Raw genomic sequence first — 522 nt, 5'->3', positions numbered from 1 at the left:
GTCCATGTTGGACCTACCTCTCTCTCTCTCTCTCTCTCTCTCTCTCTCTCTCTCTCTCTCTCTCTCTCTCTCTCTCTCTCTCACGTTGTAACGATTCAACGAAAACAAAGGATGTAACCAATTCAAACACATCTGCCGATACCACATTAGTGTAGACTATATACTCTAAATGATGAAATGCAAGTCAAAACATCTGTGGACACTCTAACTGAGAATGCAAGGAAAAAACATCTGCCAATACCATGTTAGTAAGTATACTCTCGATGATGAAACACTGACATGTACCGGTAAATGTACAATGTGTGTGTGTGTGTGTGTGTGTGTGTGTGTGTGTGTGTGTGTGTGTGTGTGTGTGTGTGTGTGTGGGTGTGTGTGTGTGTGTGTGTGTGTGTGCGTGCGTGCGTGGGGTCAGACTCACCGAAGCCGAAGGCGGCCGGAGGGGGGATGGGGGCAGACTGGACCGGGGTGGAGGTGTACAGGCCGGTCACCAGGAGGCCATCGAAGGAGGCGCTGGTACTGATG

This window comes from Protomyctophum parallelum (assembly GCF_964188405.1).
Source record: "Protomyctophum parallelum genome assembly, chromosome: 4".
NCBI classification, from domain to species: domain Eukaryota; kingdom Metazoa; phylum Chordata; class Actinopteri; order Myctophiformes; family Myctophidae; genus Protomyctophum; species Protomyctophum parallelum.
This window is presented reverse-complemented; position numbering follows the sequence as displayed.